General features: G+C 43.2%; 1 long non-coding RNA gene across 1 annotated transcript; it reads left to right on the top strand.

Annotated features, from left to right (window-relative positions):
• Positions 1 to 14510: 14510 nt before the first annotated feature.
• On the top strand, positions 14511 to 20008 carry LOC138852353 (uncharacterized). Its single transcript, XR_011391679.1, has 2 exons — positions 14511 to 16438; positions 19723 to 20008. It is a non-coding gene; the product is annotated as an uncharacterized lncRNA (long non-coding RNA).
• The last annotated feature ends 2068 nt before the right edge of the window (positions 20009 to 22076 follow it).

Below are 22076 nucleotides of genomic sequence, written 5' to 3'. Positions count from 1 at the left end.
TAACCCTATCCCCAAGCCCCCCCCTATCCAATTACCGACCTCTAGTAACCTTGATTTCACCGTATTAACTCTCATTCCGGTATTCATACCAAACATCTGAATCACTCTACCCACCCTCCTTAACTCCTCCTTACCCCTTAGCAAAACAGTAGTATCATCCACATACCCAACGATGCCCCCTTTGCACCCCCCTTCCATCTCCTGATTGTTCATTACCCTCTCAACAGACTCATAAAAAGGATTCTGCACACACGCAAAGAGCAGCTGTGACATCGGACAGCCCTGCCTCAAACCTCTCTCCATTGGTACACTTTCACCCAACCTCCCATTGACCTGTACCCTCACCTCTGCCCCATCATACAGGGTGTTCACCCACCCCACTACCCCCTCCCGAAACCCCAACCTCTCTAAGCAAACCCCTAAGAAATCTCTGTCCACGCAATCATAAGCATTCACCCAATCTAAACCTAGTATTCCCCCTCCCGTACATCTCTCTAGAAAATCCCTAATCAAACCATGTCCATCCCTCATCCTTCTTCCCGGAATTCCCAACTGTCCCCTATGTAACACTAAACCCAACACTTTCCTCATTCTGTTGCCCAAAACCTTAGCAAAAATCTTGTAATCCGAGCACATTAACGTAATCGCACGGTAATCATTCAAAACTCGGCATTCCTTCTTTTTGGGCACTAAAACCGTGACACCCGTTCTTTGTGATTTCCCCATCCTCCCACTACTTAACATACAATTCAAAACCCCCACCAGACAATGCCGTACACTCCCCCAATGATACCTATAAAAATCGTTTGGTATTCCGTCTATGCCTGGGGTTTTACCCTGGCACATCCCAAAAACTGCCTCCTCCACCTCCTCTACATTAATACTACCCTCGATTCTGTCACTGTCCTGCTCACTTAATACCCTATTAAACCCTTCATCCCCAAACCGTCCCTCACCCACTCCCCCGCCAACCCTCCTCCACTTCTCCCTAAACCAAAAATCTGCATACAAACTAATATTTTCCGTGGTGGATAGGCCTTGACCCTCCTCAAAGCCACCCCCCCCTGTACCTGCCTCAATATACGCCAAGGTGGTCTTCGCCTGCCGTTCCTTAAACCTCCTTAATACAAAACCCGATGGCCTATCTCCCCTTAAGACATCCTCCAACCCTGCCCTAACTCGAATTGCCTCAAATTTTTCATTGTGAATTTCCGCCAACCTATTTCGCAAACGTTCCATGTCCTCACTCCGCCCCACCCGTTCCTCTGCATAACAGTCATTTAACTGACCCTCAAGATAATTTTGTAGGCCATAGCTCCACCTAGCCATCTCCTTACCCCGTACTTTAAAAAATTTCGCAATTTCAACTTTAGCCCTCATTTCCCACCAATCCAGCAAATCCATTTCCATATTCCTAGTCTCCCAAAAGGATTTCCACCAATCTTCAAACCCCGTAGGGTCACCCTCTTCCCTAAGTAGCCTCACATTTAATTTCCAGTATCCTGCATAAACTCTCACTATGCCATCTACCCTCAAATCTGCTATAACAGCACGATGATCAGAAAAACCCACATCGATAGTCCTCACCCTCTCCACACCTATGCCCTGCCTAACATAAATCCTATCTAACCGTGCCTCATATCCCCTACGAATAAAAGTGTGCTCCACTCCATATCCCCTACTTCCCACCACATCTACCACTCCAACATCTCGCAAAACATCCCGCAGAACCCCCAAAACACAACCCGCCCCCCTCGGAACCACATCACCCTTCCTAATGACACAATTCCAATCCCCACCAATCACCGTAAAAGCAGGTAAACCTCTCAAGTGATATACCAGAACCTCGCGTACAAAATCCACCTTCACTCTAGTGTTACTAGTTGCTGGCATGTACACACCTACAAAACTAACCCTCCTAGCCCCCCAAAACCCATCCACCCTGACAACCCTCCCACCCCCCCCTCCTCCCAACCCAGGATACGCAAAGGACTGGTCTCCTTTACCGCCACAGCCACACCTCCTTTCAACCTCAAAGCATCACATGTAAACAACCTATAACCTTTCAACAACAACTCACATCCTAACCTATGGTTATGTTCCTGCAAAAAACAGACATCAATACTAAATCTCCTCAAAACCCACTCTAACCATACCCTCTTGACCTCGGTTTTAAGACCGTTTACATTGAAAGTTACACACCTGAATTTTACAAGAATGGCGGCTTACCCCTGTGCCGCTGAGGCTTACTTGGTCCTCCTTTCATAGGTCTCGGTTCTTCTCTATCAATCCCTCGTTCCTGCCCTCCAACCCCTCCCTGTCCCTTCCCACCTAGCTTCCCATTGCCCCCCCCTCCTCCCGGACTTGCCTTTGCTACCACAGCTGCCCACATCTTCTTCCCAGGCCTCTGCGCTGGTGTGAGGACTTCGTCCATGTCTGATGCCCCCGCTGATCTCTTGCGGGAGCTACCCTCTACACACATTTCTTCTGCAACCACATCTTCTTGATGGACCTCCACCACCACATTGCTCTCCTTTCGAACCTCACTCAAGTCTTCCTTACCCTGCTTCTGTTCATCCATCACCTTGTCATCACCTGACCTCACATCACTTTCCACACCATGCTCCGACTCTTCCAAAAAATCCTTCAGCACAGCCTCCAAAATCCCGTCCTGAGCTGACTCTGCATTATCTAACGGTCTGTCTGACAGCGATATTCCCTCCCCCCCCCCGTTTCCACTGGTAGTGTAACACACGTCTCCAAAACCACCTCTGCCCTGTCGACCTCCTCACTCCATAGGCCTGTACCCCGGCTTTCCACTTCACCCGTCACAACATCCGTGGCTTCTAATGGCGTATCCACAGAAGCTGTCTCCTGACGCCTAGGGCCCTGTCTCCTGGGGCATTGTGCCACCATGTGCTCATAAGAGTCACATAAACGGCACGTCTTCCTCTGCCCCGCATAGTGTACAAAAACCTGTGTTCTATGGTTATGCAATGTAACATATGATGGTATCGGTCTCCTCAGGGTCATTTTCAGTGTGAAGGATCCTTCCGGCATCCCCTCATAAGGGCCGTCCCTCCACATTCCCATGCTCGTCGAGTGTACAGTCCCATAACCACTGAACACATCTTGTAGGCTGTATGCTGTTGCCTCAAAAGGTACATTCCTTACCTTCACCCAAGTAAAATACTTAGACACATCATGCAAGCATACTTCCACTGCCGTGTTGATACTCATCCGCCTTTCTTGGAATTCTTCGACGATGGTAGAATAGAAGTCAGCCCTCATGAACTTCACGAAGACCCTTGACATACCGTTCAGTGCCACACCATACAGCTCTTCATTGGGGATGCCATAACAGTCCCTGATAATGTTTGGCAGGAGAACGTTCATCGTGGCGTTGCTTAAAGATCCTCTAACCAGCTCAATGCAGACAGTATTTATGCGCCGGTACAGTCGGTCCGCCATCTTGGTGCTAATGCTGTTTTCCTCACCAGGTGGCGTGCAAGAGAACCTGTAGAAGCGTCCTCTCTCCCCGCAGGTCGAGAGACGAATAGCTAGACGGGTGGTTGAGGGGGGGGGGTATGTGGAATATGTGGCGGGGAGGATTCTGCATTCCATGTAGTGTATTTTTGTGAGGGGTTGGGGAGCGTCAGGGGTTGGTTGAGCAGGGTGCTGCATAAGATAAGTGGTCAATACTTCTCTGTTTTGCGGGCATTGAGTCTTGATGTGGGGGGTATGGATGAAAGTATTATTAGGGCTGTGGGGTACATTATGGTAGATTATGTCTACATTATGTGGGGAATGAGGGGGAAAGGGGTAAGTGAGGTGAAGAGGAGGGTATTGGCTGTTACGTTTTATAAAACGTTGTGCCGTAATAGAGAACTTTATGGGAGGAGGTGGGAGCGGGATTTCTCTGAGGGATATAGAGACATTACATTAGAGGTTTTATTAAATTTGTAAAGTAGGTGGGTGGGGCAGGGTAGGGATGGTATAATGTATTATGTTAATGGCCTGTCAGGGGTGGAAACGGGGTCGCCTCCTGGTATGTAGCAGGTGAATGTGTATGAACTTGGGCGTATGATGCGTATTCATGGTTGTGATGCGTATACTCAATATATGTGTTTGATTTTGAAGTAGGATATTGTTTTATGTATGTTACTCTTATGCACGTTGTTAGATGATTGTAGAGGTGTCAGTGTGTTGGATCCTTGTTTATTAATATATTCTGTGTTTGATGAACATATTGTTTTTACCTTATTCTCAATACAGTACGTTAATTGTATTTAACGTATACGGTGTCCTACTTTATAATTTACAAGTGACAATATATGTATATAATGATGTGTTTTGTTAATCATATAACAATGCAATTGGAATTTTTTTTTTTATATTTTATTAATAACATACAATACATGAACAAAAGCATACAGTATGAGAGCATCGACAGACAATATAAATTCATCAATTTCTATACACTGCAATATGCAGTAATATGTCATGCAGCTGATAGGTGAATACTGCCATATACATAATTCTTTACTACAAAATATAACTATTCAAGTAATACAAAATAAAGAATCCTCTGACTCCTTCCCGACTGCTAATTTCAATATCCACACACAATAATTACATACCGCAAAAATGCAAGCAGTATAACCCCCCCCCCTATTTACCCCAGCTCACCAAAATGTACAGCATTTCACCGTTGTTTATGTAACTTATAAACTAACCATACTAAATTAAACTTAAGAACATATTAAATTGAAAACAATAACAACTCTACAGTAGTGAAAACGCCAGCTGCTGTCCTAATATTATTTATATATACATATGTATATATATACATTAGAAACTGACTTAGTTTACAATGGGAGTCAAATCCTAACTTTATTGCTGTCCCATGCAGCATTCTCAGACTTGTACTCTTATACGCTACTACGATAGCCTTCAGCAGAAGGCATTAATTAACAATATTAAATAACTACTAAGAATGCATGAACTCAGCACTCCCATGCACACCCCAATTACACACAATCGTTCTCTCTTGCACTTATCACTCCCCCACGCACATGCACACCAAACCAACATCTTTCGTTTGGCAAGCCCGTTTGGTACCCCCCCGTTTTTTTATCTAATGCTTTACACAACAATCTAAACCCACTTCCCCCCCCCCCCCCTCACAACTCTAGCAACTCCCCAACAGTTATGGACCTGTAACCCTCAGTGAAAGCTCCCTCCCATCTCCTCCCATAAATTCCCCGATTCCTATTCATTGTCCTACAAAAAATCCTCGCTAAAACTCTTTTCCTCGTCTCCCCATTATCCACCCCTCTCATTCCCCACGATATGTACACGAAATCCACCATGATATAAGCTACTCCCCGTGCCACATTCTCCCCCACCCCCCCTATATCAAGACTCAGCGCTCTCAACACTGACACCCCAGTTCCTCCTATCCTCCTGACCACTTTCCCCAGCCATTCCCTCACACTCCCCAAAAAATCGCAAAAGTATACCACGTGATAGGCTGTTTCCAACTCCCCACATAACCCACACCAACCCTCCTCTACCACACGTCTGTTTCTGAGGACTGATCCAGTAGGCAGAATCCCATGTAAAAATTTAAACATGATCTCTCGCACCCTGGGCCCTAACTTTAGTTTACCGAACAGACTCCATATAGCTCCCCATGCATACATCGGGAACAGCCCCTCAACTGGGGCCGTCTCCTCTACCCTCAATATTCGATATAAATCCCTCACCTTTAATTTGTCTGGCTCGCGTGCCCACAAAAGTGCCCTCAACAAAATCTCACACTCCCTCCATTCCCCACCCACATACATTCCCCTCAAAATATCATGTAACCTTTGCATGCATGTCCCCCTCTGTCCCCCTAATCTTTTCCACTCATTCGCCGCTTGACCTGCGCAGAGTGCGGACGTGTGACTACTGCCCTCTGCTGGCCATTGGAGAAGACATATTTTCACAACATGGCGCAGTCCGTGAGAAGGCGTTTGCACACAGTGTGCATTGAATTATTGCGTGGTGCAATAACGCCTCAGTCTGCACAAGTGCTTTTACCGCAAATTATCCGTGACACCTATGGTGTTGCGGATCAAGAACTGTATGGTGTGGCACTAAATGGTGCCTATCGTATTTTCGTCAAGCTGAGTTCAGCTGGAGTGTATGAACGGCTGGTTGACAAGTACCAGGACAGGAGCGTGGATGTTAATTCAGCGATACGTGTTCGCCTAATCGACGTGTCGAAGCATTACACATGGGTGAAAATCCGAAATGTGCCATTTGAGGCGGACGAGAATGATCTGCGGTATGTATTTGAACAGTATGGACCTGTACACCTGGCTATGGCTGGTAAATGGACGGATGGGGCGTATGCCGGCAAGCCGGATGGTACGTTCACGATCAAGATGGAGTTGAGGCATGCCATCCCGTCTTACGTCATACTGGACGCATTTAGGACACAGGTAATGGTGTACTACGCTGGGCAGCAGAAGACGTGTAGGTTATGTGGTGCATATGACCATATGGCGGCCCAGTGTGGGAGATGGCAGCGGAGAAAGGACCTAGGTCGTGAGAAGGTGACAGAGCCAGAACCAGAGGTGGGTCATGCTGATGAGGCACCTGTACATAGAAGTGGCACTTCCTGGAGTGAGGAAGTGGAGCGTGAGCTGCCACTGGTGGGTACCAGCCCATCACTGTCACAGTTGGTGGGAAGTGAGGCATCTGCCATGGAGAACGGGAAGACTGTGCGGATTGGTGACGTGCGGGTAGAGGAAGGCCTACTGGTGAACGTGCAGGAAAAATCCTTTGAGAAGCAGGTTGCTGAGGATAACTTAAGCATGGTGAGGAGTACTGTTCAGATTGAAGATGAGCAACTTGGAAGATTGGCGAACATGGCAGATGACTCGCCAGGAGTGGTGGAAGTAATTGAGGTGACTGCTGAGATTCACAGGGAGGCATCCAGTGAGTTGGAAATGGATGCAGAGTGTGTCAACCGTAAGAGGGCGGCGACATATTCTGACTCTGATGATGTTTTGACCCCGGCACAGAGACCGGGGAAAAAGCCATGGGTTGATGTGGTGCGTGGGAGCACTAAAGGTACGCCTGATCAGGTGTTGGATAAGGGGAAGCCACCAGTGGGCAGTGGAGAGAAAAGTGGACGCAGCAGACACACTGAAAGCGTGTCAGTGAAAGGTGAAAAGGGGCAGAGGGTGAAATCACATAAGTAGGTTTCCGGTGCATGACAGTGAATATTAATGGATTGTGTGCGAGTGAGAAGCGTCTGTGGGTAAAGGGATTTTTAAGACGTTATGCTATAGACATTGTTTTTGTGCAGGAACATAATTTCAAGTTGGGAAAGGAATTGGAGGTGGATGGGTACAGAGTGTTTGTGATGTATTCGGAGCGAATGAAGGGGGGGGTGGGAATCCTGATCCGAGAGACGAGCCCGTTTGTTGTTCTTAGGAGTGAAGGGGGGGGGGGGTCGTGTGTTAAGAATAGATGGGTGGTGGAGAGGTGAGCGGATGGCAGTCATTTGTGTGTATGTGCCGGCTGAGAATGATGTAAGGGTAAAGAATGAATTTGTGAATAACGTATTGGTATATTATTTGCGGTCATTACCGTCAGTGACAATAGTTGGTGGCGACTGGAACTGTGTGGTGCGCAGGAAGGATGTGGAACCGAGAGGGGCAGGGTGTTTTTTGGCAGGTTTAGGGGATCTATTGAGAGGTGTGGGATTGAGGGATATAGTTGATGGAGGGGATTGCGAGATAGAGCACACTTTTCATAGAAAGGGATATGCTGCACGATTAGATAGGTTGTATGTGACAAGGGGAGTGAGGGTGACGCGGGTGCAGACGGTGAATGTCGTTTATTCAGATCATAGGGCGGTTTATGCTGATTTAAATTGGGACGGTTTGCCTAAGAGATATTTGGGGTACTGGAAGCTGAATGTACGACTACTGGGTGAGGGGGTGGAGGGAGGGGATTTTGAAAGTTTGTGGGAGGACTTATGGGGTGGGGGTAAGAGTGCAAGCGATTTATTGGGGTGGTGGGATGGGGTTGCAAAGACGAGGATCAGGCAATACTATGTGCGAAGGGGAAAGAATGAGGCATGGATGACATTTGGGCTTCAACAGTATTTAGAGGGGCGGTTGCAGGGTTGTTATCAGAGGGGTGCTGTGACAGGTGTGTATCCAATGGAGGAAATTGAAGCATTAAAGTGGCAGATAAGGGATATGCACAATGAGAGATTTGATGAGGCGAGGGTGCAAGGTGGGTTAGAGGAGGCGATTTGGGGTGACAGGCCGTCAGCCTGTGTGTTACGGGGTCAGCGGAGACGCAGGTTGGCAATGGAAATTGATAAGCTGGTAGTACACGAGGACTTAGTTGGGTATACGAAGGGTCAGGAGTTGAGAACTACTGAGGGTATGAGTGGTTTTATGGATAGTTGGTTTGGAAAATATTTGAGGAGTGTAGGAGTGAACGGTGAGGATTTAGAGAGATTGGGAGAGAATGTATCTTGTGTGCTGAGTGGAAGTGATCGTATGGCATTGGGTGGGGATATTGAAGAGGGGGAGGTATGGAGAGCTTTGGAGAATATGGCGAGAGGTAAAGCGCCAGGTATAGATGGGTTACCTTGTGAATTCTATGTGAAGAATTGGAGTGTGTTGAAGGATTTTTTAGTGAACCTGATGAATGTGATGAAAAGTGAGGGGAGGATGGGCGAGTTGCAGCGTACTGCAGTAGTAGTATTGATTCCAAAAGGGGAAGGCCCTACTACAGTGCAGAACTACAGGGCGTTGTCGTTGTTATGTGCTGATTATAAGATATTCGCAAAAATCTTGGGGAACAGGCTGAAGTGCGTGATAGATAGAGTTGTTGCGAGAGGTCAGTATGGGGTGCCTGGAAGGACGATGTATGAGGGACATGGAATAATAAAAGATTTTGTGGAAAGTATGGAGGGGGAGAATGAAAGGGGGGGAGGTGTCTTAGCATTGGACTGGCAGGCTGCGTATGATTGCGTAGAACGAAAGGCACTGTGGCATATCTTACGGAGGCAGGGTTTTGGGGAAGAGATGGTACGTTGGATTGAGACTTTGTATAATAGGGTAGGTGTACGTGTGCAGGTGAATGGGAAATTGGGTGAGTGGGTTTCAATGGGTAGAGGCATAAGGCAGGGTTGTCCTCTGTCTCAACTGTTGTTTGCTTGTATACAGGACCCTTTTTATAGGGCAGTGGGGCGATGTTTAGGGGAGGTACGTGGTGTGGAGAATGGTGGGATGGGAATAATAGGGTATGTGGATGATACAACAATTCTAATGAGCAGGGAGGAAAGTTTACATGAGGTGGAGGATGTAATTGGTGGTTTTGAAGGTGTTACAGGTTTAAAAGTGAATGTGGAGAAATCGAAATTATTGGTCTTAGGGAATTGGGTAGGGAGGGCGCGATGGGACACAGCTGTGCGTTGGTGTGTGGTGGATAGACTAAAGGTGTGTGGGATAATTTATATGGGAAATGCCGGGGAGGCACGGATGCTTAATTCTGGGAGGGTAGTGGATAGGTTGGTGGGTAGGTTAAATGTTTTGAGACCCTTGCATTTGACGATACATCAACGTGTAATAGTGGTGAATGTGATGTTATATAGTATGGTCTGGCATGTGGCAGCAGTATATCCGTTGGCAGGACCGGACATTAATAGAATGCTAAAAAAGGTTTTTCGATATATATGGGGTTCTGGGTGTGATTGGTTGGGTAGAAGTGTTGTTATGCTACCGGTCGACAAAGGTGGATTGGGTTTAATAGATATAAGATTAAGGGTTAAGTGTATATATTTGAAGAGGGGGGTTCTCCGAGTGGAAGGTCGTGTGGGGAAGGGCGTGCAAGCATTATATGAGGAGGCACGCAGGTGGTGGGTAGGATCAGAGATGAGAGAGTGTGAGGATGTGCTGCGAGCTTTATTGTATGTTAGAAATCCGTCTAGGATACGGGTAGGTGTGCTGGAGCGTGCTGTAGGGGTGAGGGTGATTGCAAATGTTGAGGGCATATACCCAATGTATGCATGGGGAGACATTTGGGTAAGGTTGCGGTTGGTGCGCATCAGACCAAGAGTGAGAGAGGTAATGTTTCGTTTCCTTCATGGAATATTGCCGTCTGGTGTGGTGCTTCGGGAGAGAGGGTTGATGGTGGAGGATGTATGTAGGGTGTGTGGGGATAGGGAGACAGCTTTTCATGTAGTATATTTTTGTAAAAATTTGGAGTGTATACGGGAGTGGATGGGTGGGATTTTGAGGAGGGTGGGTGGGGGAGGGATATCGGTATTAAGGGCATTGAGTTTAGATGTGGGAGGTGTGGAAGAGTCTGTGCAGCGTGCTTTGGTGTACATCATAACTGATTTTGTTTTTGTATCATGGGCCATGAGGGGTAATGGGGATTGGATGGTGCGAAAGAAGGTATTGGCTGCAACAATGTACAAAACACTTAGTCGTAATAGGGGGATATATGGAAGTAGATGGGAAAGGGTTTTTCCTGAAGGATATCGAAGTATGAATGTCAGAGGTTTGTTGGCGGAGTAAGGAAAAAAAAAAAAAAAAAAAAAAAAAAAAAAAAAAAAAAAAAAAAAAAAAAAAAAAACAAGGGGGGGGGGGGGATGTGTTCGGATTTTCAGGGGTTGCATCGGGCTCGTCTCAGAATTTGGGAATGTATGAGGAGTTCCGTGATATGGTGTGAAATGGCAGCGTAGTTGTGGAGTGTGTTTTAAGTAAGTTTGTGGTGGTTTGTAAGGGAAAAGTTACGATTTTTATATGGTTATGGAAATGAGCAATATTTGTGTGCATGTGAAAAGTATACTGTCATACTCAGAATGGTATACTGATGTATGTTATGGATAAGTTAAATTTGGAATATGTTGTAATGTATTATCAGGATTGGTGGTTGTATTAAAGCAAAGGACATGCGGGCGTGATAAATATGTCTGTGTACCAAATGTACTGCTAATAATGAGATAATGTAATGTGTGTGATTTTTATCATACATCAAGTGTATATAGCAGTATGTAAGAGAGAATTTCATGTACTCAGTATGGGTTGTATATTGGTATTTGGTGAAGTTCAATGAATATTATTGACGAGTGTTGGGTATATAAGGATGTGTTGATGTACAATGTGTCAAGTAGGGTTAGGATGGTGAGGCAAGAACTGCTGAGGTCTGTAGAATAAGAATATAGTCTTGTTTAAGTTAATGTTTAATAGTAATGACTATGTATATTTCATTATATAGTAGAAGAAGTTTGTTATTTAAAACTGGAAATTATATTTGAAAAATATTACTAAATATACGTGATTGTGTAAGTTCGCTTGTGGTGATGAATGTAGTGTATGGACGTGAGGTGGGATGAATGTAGTGTATGGAAGTGAGGTGGGATGAATCATTTGTTATATTGTACTGTGTTTAGTTTTTCTGTGGTGAGGTGTGGAGATTATTTTCAAACCTTTATTTGTTTCGTAATTATTGAGGTGTTACGTATTATGTATTGATATGAAGTTTAATATACAACAATAATAAGTGTGTAAAGAATTTTTGGATAATTGAGAATGTCTTCGTACATACAATTTTATGTAAAATGTCAATACCTGTGACATACTTTGGGTTATATTGCATATTGTGTTTATGGCTGCAATTTTGGATGTAATAAACCCACCTGTATATGAAGCTGTGGGCTGTCTTAGTTTAGTTCTTATGTATAAGTTTAGTGCTACGGTAGGGAATGTGGAGTTTTCTTTTGTTATATATAATGGATACGTTTCATTGCTTACATTGTCTACATGTATAACTATGTATTGCGTTTTTCAATAAAATATAAAAAAAAAAAAAATCTTTTCCACTCCCACCTGACAAAAATGCATTTCACCCTCCTTCCCAGGTCCAACAGACCTAAACCTCCCTTCCTCACCGGCAAAGTCACCACCTCCCTCGTGCAATTGGAATTAGTCGGTTATTGGTTATCATAGGTGTAGGGGTTTTCATGTATGGGTGAGGAGGGATATTTTGTGTTATCTCAAGTTCATGTTTGTGTGGTTGTTCATGATTATTCTGTGTAAGACCTGTTTTTGTCTTTATCTATTTCTTGTATTGTATTGTTCTAAATAAAATATAAAAAAAAAAAAATAACTTCCTTGTGTGGTTACTCATGAGTCCCTCATAACTTCCATGTGTGGTTACTCATGAGTCCCTCATAACTTCCGTGTGTGGTTTCTCATGAGTCCCTTACAACTTCCGTGTGTGGTTACTCATGGGTCCCTCATAACTTCCGTGTGTGGTTACTCATTGGTCCCTCATAACTTTCGTGTGTGGTTTCTCATGAGTGACTCATAACTTCCGTGTGTGGTTACTCATGGGTCCCTCATAACTTCCTTGTGTGGTTTCTCATGAGTCCCTCATAACTTCCGTGTGTGGTTACTCATGGGTTCCTCATAACTTCCGTGTGTGGTTACTCATGGGTCCCTCATAACTTCCGTGTGTGGTTACTCATTGGTCCCTCATAACTTTCGTGTGTGGTTTCTCATGAGTGACTCATAACTTCCGTGTGTGGTTACTCATGGGTCCCTCATAACTTTCGTGTGTGGTTTCTCATGAGTGACTCATAACTTCCGTGTGTGGTTACTCATGAGTCCCTCATAACTTCCGTGTGTCGTTATTAATGAGTCCCTCATAACTTCCGTGTGTGGTTACTCATGAGTCCCTCATAACTTCCGTGTGTGGTTTTTCATGAGTCCCTCATAACTTCCTTGTGTGGTTACTCATGAGTCCCTCATAACTTCCGTGTGTCGTTATTAATGAGTCCCTCATAACTTCCGTGTGTGGTTACTCATGAGTCCCTCATCACTTTCGTGTGTGGTTATTCATGAATCCCTCATAACTTCAATGTGTGGTTACTCGTGAGTCCCTAATAACTTCCTTGTGTGGTTACTCATGAGTCCCTCATAACTTCCATGTGTGGTTACTCATTAGTCCCTCATAACTTCCATGTGGGGTTACTCATGAGTCCCTCATAACTTCCATTTGTGGTTTCTCATGAGCCCCTCATAACTTCTTTGTGTGGTTACTCATGAGTCCCTCATAACTTCCGTGTGTGGTTACTCATGAGTCCCTCATAACTTCCTTGTGTAGTTACTCATGAGTCCCTCATAACTTCTGTGTGTGGTTATTCATGAGTCCCTCATAACTTCCTTGTGTGGTTACTCATGAGTCCTTCATAACTTCCGTGTGTGGTTATTCATGAGTCCCTCATAACTTCTATGTGTGGTTACTCATAAGTCCCTCATAACATCTATGTGTGGTTACTCATAAGTCCCTCATAACTTCCATGTGTGGTTACTCATAAGTCCTTCATATATTTCTTGCACCATCAAGTGCAAGAAATATGTCTGTTTTGTTTTTATGTTGAGTTTAAACCTACATTTCATTACGATGAGTATAATAATGTTATTTTAAGTCAACTTTGTGGTCACCTTGCATTTGTTTTCTAAGACATACGTGACTTACAGGGAAAGGATTCTAACCTGGAATCAAGACACCAGAAAAATGACAATAATTATAAACACAAAGAAAAGCACAGATATGTGAACACATGTCTTAACATGTGTGAGGGAAAAGTAGGTGTAAGTGGGGTTAAGGTTGTTCGGGCAACCAGGAACCATTAGCGAGTTACGTTGCGCGCGCACACACCCCCCCCCTCTCTGGCGGGCTGGGGCAAAACTAGTTCCTGGTGTCCGATTTGTTAAAGTTTCTACTCCTGGTAATATTTACCTTACCTGGTGTGGATTGAAGTTTGGAGAGTCACTTCACCTCCACTCTTCTCCTAATCAGGTAGGGTGATCTACCAGGAGTATTACTGTTTGTTCTTTTCTAGTGTTTGCTGGTTACCAGTAATGATTTTGGCATTTATCATTCTTTTTCTTTCTTAAATGTTATATTATCATGACTATGGGTAACCAGTTTTATTTTCTCTTATTTGTCAGCTCTGTTCCTGGCGTGGTCTTCCAGGATAGACGCCAGATAAAGGGGAAAGACGTGTGTTAATAATACTTATTAACATTATTCTACAACTACCGGCCCTTACCTATTCTACTTGTGCTCCATCCAAGTGGTAGGAGATTCCAGAACATCGGATTACCATCTGCCCAGGATAACCTACATAAATAACATCAGAGGAACTATCCAGGGCCATACCTACTCCTACCCAACTACAAGAACTGAAGGCCATTTTTTTTTTATTATATTTAAATTTTAAGTAAAATTCTCAAATCATTTTTCTTGTTTTTCCTAAATCATTTCTTTATTTATTTTTCCATTAGTTTCTTTTGTTCAGTAGGAAGGCGTTCCACTGACAATGGCGACCTTGCCAGGATCCGACTCTTGAAGCAACATCGTCCTGATGGTTCAACTGGTTGTCAGTATAACATTTAAGATAGAAAAGGGTGAGTTAGTTGAGGTGTCAAGTCATTACTGGTAGTCTGGTTGACTTACCGTTGTTTGGTTCTAAGGTTCGGTTTAGAAGTTTACCTATTTGTTGGACCTGGGGAACTTTGATAATAACCCCTCCTGTGTGAACCGTGTGTATTTTGCTTAGTGAAGGCTATTGAGCCCACAAGTGTATTCTTCCAGGGAGAAATATTTATTTCATTTTAAACTTTGGGAAGTTTAAAGTGTGCGGACTGTCCCTCTTTTGTAACAGACGTTACTATTAATTTTAATTGTCAGTTGAAGTTGGGTGCTTAATATTTCTTTTTACAAGATGGATTCTTTAGATTTCTGGTTGAAAGCTGGAAAGGAAATGGGATTTACTGGACAAAGCCTTGATAGTTACATTACTGCTAAAATGGCTATTGAAGAGAAAAAGGAACAGGAAAGACTAGCTCGAGATGAGAAAAGACTAGCTCGTGAAGAGAAAAAGGAACAGGAAAGACTAGCTCGAGAAGAGAAAAAGGAACAGGAAAGACTAGCTCGGGAGGATAAAATAGAACAGGAAAGGATAGCTAGAGAAGATAGTTCAGGCAAGAGAGGTAGCCTTCAAAATGAAGGAAATTGAGTTAGAACAATCAAGGTTGGAATTAGAAGCCAAGAAGGTAGAACTATCTAAGCAGAAAATAGATGAAGGGGTACTGGAATACCCTTCCCAAGAACCTATTAGGATGCCTCAAATACCACCTTTCTCAGAACAAGATGACATAGCGGCATATATTACTAGATTCGAGAGTACTGCTACTCTGTGACTGGCCAGTTGATTCTTGGGCTACTAGGCTTGGCTTACTACTGTCAGGTTCAGCACTAAACGTCTATTCCACTCTACCCTCTGATGTTATTTCTAGTTATAGCCTGCTGAAGAAAGCTATACTACAGGCTTTCAAAAAAACTACTCATCATTACAGGTCGGAGTTTAGACACATTAAAATAACTCGCCAAAATTACATGCAATTCTTAACAACACTTTTCAGATTATTTGATTCGTGGATTGATAGTGCTGAGGTTGACCACGATTTCGAATCTTTACGAGACCTGATGGTAAGAGATCAATTCCTTTCTTCTGTAAACTCTGACTTACGAATATTCATTAAAGAACGAAACTTTCATACGGCTGCAGAAATGGCACAAGCTGCTGATATATATGCGTGCGCTCATAATAACTACCCTAAAGAGCGTAGCAGATATAAGCCTGTTGTGCCTAAGCAATCTGAGGGATCCAAACCCTCCGTACCTAAGAATTCCACGGCCTTCACAGTAAAGTGTTTCAACTGTAATGAGTGGGGTCATAGACGTCCCGACTGTCCTAGAAAAAAAGGTGAAAATGTCGGTAAATGTTTCACTGAATCAAACATAAACGCACCTTTTAGTGAAGGTACAGTCAATGGTATGAATGTGTCAACCATTCTTAGACACAGGATGTTCCTGTATTATCTCAAGTAAGCTCTTCCCTAACCTAGATTCTTCACGTTATAAGTCCACTAAGTTAACTGACTATTTAGGAAGAAGCGATTCTTTTCCAACAGTCAGATGTTTTGTTAGGTGCAAATGGTTCTCAGGATGGGTAGATGCTGTAGTTGCCCCGATAACCTCATGTTCTGTTTTGGTTGGGAACATACAAGGGGCTACTTTCCCATCTGAGAAGGACTGTTTGGAATTTGGAGTTTCCAAGGAAGGGTTGGAACCTAATATCTCTGTTTCTTCACAGATAGTTCCAGATGAGATTCAGTTGGGTAACCTAAATCAGAGAGCTGATGGTTACAAAACTCCGGTAACACCTTTAGTAAGTCAGTCACTTGAACTGGACAACGCAGACGCCAGTGGGAAACTACGTGTGGCACAATCTATACAACTAGACTCGATTAACGTCGTTACCAGAGCTCGGTCTAAGGTAAAACCTATCCACCCATTAGTTCTTTCCAAAGGAAAGCCAATCGAGCTGTCTCATATAGTTTTGGAGGGTCTTCAAAAGACTTGTCCTTCCTTAGAGGAATCTCGGAAGTTAGCTTTAAATGGCAAGGTGACCCAGAGAAAGAAATTTTCTTACAAGTTTTGAGTTCAAACAAAATCTTTTGTACAAGACTATAGTGTCTGGGGACAAGCCCAATGACGTTGGTCGAAGCCTGTTAGTCATTCCGCAGGATTGCCGTGAAACTATTTTAAAGATTTCTCATGACTTGCCAGTCTCTGGCCATTTTTCACATAGGAAGACCTATAATAAAATCAAGGACCTATATTTCTGGCCTAGCATGTCCTCTGACATCTATAAGTACTGCAGATCATGTCACGTATGTCAACTTTCCACGCAGAAGGGTAGAACTAGGAGAGTTCCTATGGTAAAGATGCCAATTTTCTTAGTCCCTTTTGCAAGGGTTGCAGTAGATATAGTTGGTCCTATCACACCTCGCTCATCAGGTCATAAATATATTTTAACTATGATTGACTACGCGTCCAGCTTCCCAGAGGCGGTACCCTTAAAATCCATTACGTCCATAGAAGTCGCAGAAGCCTTATTTTCTATTTTTTCACGTGTAGGTATACCTCGTGAAATTGTCGGATAAAGGGGCTCAATTCACTTCAGAATTAATGGAACACGTTTATCAACTTGTGGGTGTTAAACCTCTTTTCACTACACCTTACCATCCGATGTGTAACGGAAAAGTGGAACGACAACATGCCATCCTAAAGTCAACACTAAAAAAACTATGTATTCTTAAACCAACGGACTGGCATAGATTTTTACCATGTGCTCCTTTCGCAATGCGCGAGATTCCAAGTGATTCCCTTGGTTATTCCCCTTTTGAATTGCTTTATGGGAGACAAGCTCATGGTCCACTATCTATTTTGAATGAACTTTGGTCCAAAGATATCAAACCTGAGGTTCAAAACAGCTATCAGTTTCTTTTAGATCTAAGGGAAAGGTTGGAAGAAACCGCCGATTTGGTCAGTAAAAACCTAGAGATGTCTATGGAAACGTACAAGACCTATTTTGACCATAAAAGCTCCAAGCGTACGTTTAATGTTGGTGATGAAGTTTTAGTTCTCCTACCTGACAAATCCAACAAATTGCTAATTACCTGGCGCGGACCGTATAAAGTAGTGAAGGTCTGCAATAAGGTAGATTATATCTTGGATGTCAAGGGTAGAGAAAGAATGTATCACGTCAATATTTTGAAACGGTACCATCGAAGAGAAGTTAATCTTTGCGTAAATTCCTTTGACGAAGATACTTCTTTCGGCTTGGATACAAGTGGTGATTCGTACGAATGTAGAGTTTGTATTATAGATGAGTCTTTTACAGAATCGAAGGAGCTACTGGATATCTTAACGCATGATCCCTCACCAAAGAAGTCAAATGTCAACATTAACAACGACTTGTCAAATAAACAAAAGTCTCAAGTAAGTGCCTTAGTAAATTCATTTTCTGACGTATTCACAGAGGTACCAGGACTTACCACCACTATTGTACACAAGATTGAATTGTCGGATCATGAACCAGTAAGGCGGAAAATCTACCCTGTTCCCGTTCACTTACGGAAAACTTTTGATAATGAGGTTGACAAACTATAACTTAAACATCATAGAACCTTCGAAATCAGCTTTCTGTTCACCAGTTATGGTTAAGAAACCCGATAATTCTTACCGACTTGCCCAAGATTTTCGTTATTTAAATACTATAACTAAATGGGATGCAGAACCCATGCCAGTAATTGATCATGACTTGTATAAATTCCATGACTGCAAATTCTTCTCGGAATTAGACATCTCACAAGCATACCATCAAGTGCAGTTACACCCAGACTCGAAACCATACACTGCTTTCCCTACTCATAGAGGTCTAATGCAATACCGCACAATGCCTTTCGGCTTGGTTACCGCGTGTGCCACGTATTAGGCTTATGAGAATAGTTCTTTCTGATCTAAAGAATGTATCAGTGTATTTTGATAATATTTATATCATGACAAATGTCTGGGAAGACCATCTAAATACACTAGCGCTTGTTTTGAAAAGACTAAGAGCTCATGGACTTACAGTTAAACCACAAAAGTGCTTTCTTGGCTATCATAAGGTACAATACCTTGGGTTCATTATCTCTGATAACAACTTTTCACCACTTCCTAATAAGACCAAAGCTGTTTTAGAAAGTACGTTCCCTGCTACCAAAAAGTTAAGATGTTTCCTTGGATCTGTAAACTTCTATAGAAATTTCGTACCAAATCTAAGTAGCTTAACTTCAGTTCTTACAGACTATTTGAAAAAGGGTGTCAAGGAACCTCTTAGTTCTGAGGAAGCCAACCAAAGCTTCGAAGAGATTAAGAGTATATTTTCAAACCCCCCCGTCCTAAAATTACCAGATATTAATAAAATATTTTGTCTCCGAACAGATGCCTCCCATTCTGGACTCGGGGCTGTACTACTTCAATATTATGAGGAGACACCTTTCCCAGTATCTTTCGCCAGTAAGAAGCTTCTGCCCAGAGAAGAAAGATATTCCACTGTGGAGAAAGAATGTTATGCTTTAGTATGGGGTATAAGTAGATTTAAATACTACCTATACGGTAAACCCTTTGTGCTTGAAACAGATCACAAGCCACTGATGTACTTGGAAAACTTTAAAGGGTCAAATAGCAGACTCTTGAGATGGGCTCTGGCTATTCAGCCCTATAAGTTTAAAGTCGTTTATATTTCTGGCTCTGAAAACCACTTTTCAGATTGGCTGAGCCGAGGTTGTATTTAGTGCTTTTCCCTCTGTTCGTTGACTTATTGACTCCGTCCATAAGTTTTGGAAGGGGGTATTGTGAGGGAAAAGTAGGTGTAAGTGGGGTTAAGGTTGTTCGGGCAACCAGGAACCATTAGCGAGTTACGTTGCGCGCGCACACACACCCCCCCCTCTGGCGGGCTGGGGCAAAACTAGTTCCTGGTGTCCGATTTGTTAAAGTTTCTACTCCTGGTAATATTTACCTTACCTGGTGTGGATTGAAGTTTGGAGAGTCACTTCACCTCCACTCTTCTCCTAATCAGGTAGGGTGATCTACCAGGAGTATTACTGTTTGTTCTTTTCTAGTGTTTGCTGGTTACCAGTAATGATTTTGGCATTTATCATTCTTTTTCTTTCTTAAATGTTATATTATCATGACTATGGGTAACCAGTTTTATTTTCTCTTATTTGTCAGCTCTGTTCCTGGCGTGGTCTTCCAGGATAGACGCCAGATAAAGGGGCAAGACGTGTTAATAATACTTATTAACATTATTCTACAACTACTGGCCCTTACCTATTCTACTTGTGCTCCATCCAAGTGGTAGGAGATTCCAGAACATCGGATTACCATCTGCCCAGGATAACCTACATAAATAACATCAGAGGAACTATCCAGGGCCATACCTACTCCTACCCAACTACAAGAACTGAAGGCCATTTTTTTTATTATATTTAAATTTTAAGTAAAATTCTCAAATCATTTTTCTTGTTTTTCCTAAATCATTTCTTTATTTATTTATTTTTTCCATTAGTTTCTTTTGTTCAGTAGGAAGGCGTTCCACTGACAACATGCACCTTGGGACAGAAAGAATAAACAAGCAATTTATTAACTCTCCATCACCAATATTAGCCATCAACTAGCGATAATTTCAACTAATCATCAACCATCCCTCACTTTAACTCACTACAACACATTATCATATATTCAAAACATCTCACCTTCACCCATCAGTATTTTCAACTTATCAAAGTTGATAACATATCTCCATCGACTGTCTCCGACCGCAACTAACAATTAACATTAAATCACTTCAATTTACCATCAACCATCTATCACAACAACTATCAACCATCCCTTGCCTAAAATTTCCATCATCCATACACCATTACAACTAACTTTCAACCATTCATTTCGGTTCATTAACAATTCATGACGATATCTCTCCAGCAGTGCCTCAGTATATGTGTTCAGTATATGTTCTGGCTTAGATCAAAGTACATGTTACATATAGTCAATTTAAGGATTTTTCTCCCAGTCGGCTTAAATCTGTTGCATGTTGTTTTGAGAGAAGTTTATCATTTTCCATGAATTTCTGTGAGCTCCGTTGATCAGTTCATTAACCCTCACTTAAATGCCATGGTAATTAAGAAAAATATATTAGTGCTTTGTTTTTTATTTGTGTTAACTGTTTTGCGAGAGCTGGTGGTTAATGTTTATTGATCGGGAAGATTATTATGAAATGTGTTGATGAATAGAAGGAAATCAGATTCGAAAGAAGGAAGAGGATCAAGATCTCTTCACAGGCCGAGACACCTCCCTCAAAGTTACTGTAGCTAGATTGTAGGGACGATCTCTGGTGTTCTCACTCTCATCAGGTCGAGATTGCACTCTCTTCATTCTTTTTCGATTTTTTTTAATTCAACTCTGGAGAGTAAAGGAAATCAAGTCCCAAACATCTCAGCTGATACGGATTCCATTATATAATAATCTTTCATATGTAAAAAACAATATCTTAAAATGTTTTAGATGGTAGTATAATGATGTTTTAATAAATTGACAAACCGGGTCGAGCCCAAAACACTTCCTTTTTAAAGCTGCCCAAAATGATAAATGTTAATTACACGTCAGTTTATAAGAAATTATTATTTGCGAGCACTGTCAGCCTCAGAGTTACAGACACTGTCACGTGGAGGCCAGTGGCTCGTCTTTAAGGTCCCCCCCCCGCACTTACTGTTTTTCAATGCTTTCCTCAGGTTCATGTGTCCCGGAGTCTCCCTTCCCCACTTTCCGAAGGTCTGCCTCAGCAACCATTATCTCCTTTCCCAGGTCCATGTGTCCAGGAGTCCATCTGTCCGCCTCAGATGATCCTCCTTCCCCACTTCCCCAAGGTATTCTCGCTTTTCCCAGGTCCACGTGTCCAGGAGTCCATCTGTGTCCCCTCAGATGTTGTCCCTTCCCCGCTTTCCCAAGGTCTGCCTTAGCAACCAGTATCTCCTTCTTTCCCAGGTCCATGTGTCCAGGAGTCCATCTGTCAGCCTCAGATATTCCCCCTTCCCCACTTCCCCAAGGTATTCTAGTTTTTCCCAGGTCCATGTGTCCAGGAGTCCATCTGTGTCCCCTCAGATGTTCTCCCTTCCCCACTTTCCCAAGGTCTGTATTAGCAACCAGTATCTCCTTCTTTCCCAGGTCCATGTGTCCAGGTGTCCATCTGTCAGCCTCAGATATTCCCCTTCCCCACTTCCCCAAGGTATTCTCGCTTTTCCGAGGTCCATGTGTCCAGGAGTCCATCTGTGTCCCCTCAGATATTCCCCCTTCCCCACTTCCCCACTTCCCCAAGGTATTCTCGCTTTTCCCAGGTCCATGAGTCCATCTGTGTCCTCTCAGATTTTCTACCTTCCCCACTTTCCCAAGGTCTGCCTTAGCAAACAGCATCCCCATCTTTCCCAGGTCTGTGTCCAGGAGTCCATCTGTCCTCCTCAGATATTCCCCTTCCCCACTTCCCCAAGGCATTCTCGCTTTTCCCAGGTCCATGAGTCCATCTGTGTCCC

Source organism: Cherax quadricarinatus, chromosome 7, assembly GCF_038502225.1.
Source record: "Cherax quadricarinatus isolate ZL_2023a chromosome 7, ASM3850222v1, whole genome shotgun sequence".
NCBI lineage: Eukaryota > Metazoa > Arthropoda > Malacostraca > Decapoda > Parastacidae > Cherax > Cherax quadricarinatus.
Note: the sequence above shows the minus strand (reverse complement) of the source record. Positions and strands in the feature narration are given on the sequence as shown.